Below are 842 nucleotides of genomic sequence, written 5' to 3' on the forward strand. Positions count from 1 at the left end.
ACCAGGGCTCTATGAGGGCTCACCAGGGCTCTATGGGGACTGGTTAGACCACACAAAGCCTGGTAAAACCCCACAGAGCCCTTGTTAAACTAGTGGGGTCTCACCAGGGCTCTGTGGGGTCTCACCAGTCCTGGTGAAACCCCACAGACCAGCTTGGTTAGACCCCACAGAGCCCTGGTGGGATCCCACAGAGCCCTGGTGAGACCCCAAAGAGCCCTGGTGAGATCCCAAAGAGCCCTGGTTTAATCTATAGGGTCTCACCAGGGCTTTGTAGGGTCCCAACAGGGCTCTGTGGGGTTTAAGGAGGGCTGGCGAGACCCTACAGAGCCCTGGTTAGATGGGGGGGTTGGGACGTACCAACTGTTCCGTACGACTTGTACGGAACAGTTGGTACGTCCCAAACCCCCCATCCAATGTGATGTTTTGGGCAGGAAGGGTTTTTTTCCCCAGGGGCAGCCTCGGAGCTCTCACAGCTGGAGGCTAAGCGGCAAAGCCTGTGTGTAGTCAAGTCACTGCACTGGTAAGGTAAGCCAGCAATGATCTGGAGCTGGGGGGGAAGGGAACAGGGAACAGCAGCAGCAGCAGCTGCTGAGTGAGATGAGCACTTCAGCGTCGGGCCCCTATTATTCATAGGGGCCTGACACCCCTATGAATAATAGGGGCGCCTTGATTGCCCTATCGGAACAGCACATCACCTCGCTCGCAGTCAGGTAACGTTGTGAGCTCTCAGCCCTGCCGCTGTCAAACTGAGACTCTCAGTTTGACAGTGACAAGGCTGAGCGCTCATACGTTTCCTCGATTGTCTGTACGGTTCATCCACTCGGTCTTCTGGAGCTCTGCCC

This window comes from Nanorana parkeri, unplaced genomic scaffold, assembly GCF_000935625.1.
Source record: "Nanorana parkeri isolate BGI_ZX_2015 unplaced genomic scaffold, ASM93562v1 scaffold1985, whole genome shotgun sequence".
NCBI classification, from domain to species: Eukaryota; Metazoa; Chordata; class Amphibia; order Anura; family Dicroglossidae; genus Nanorana; species Nanorana parkeri.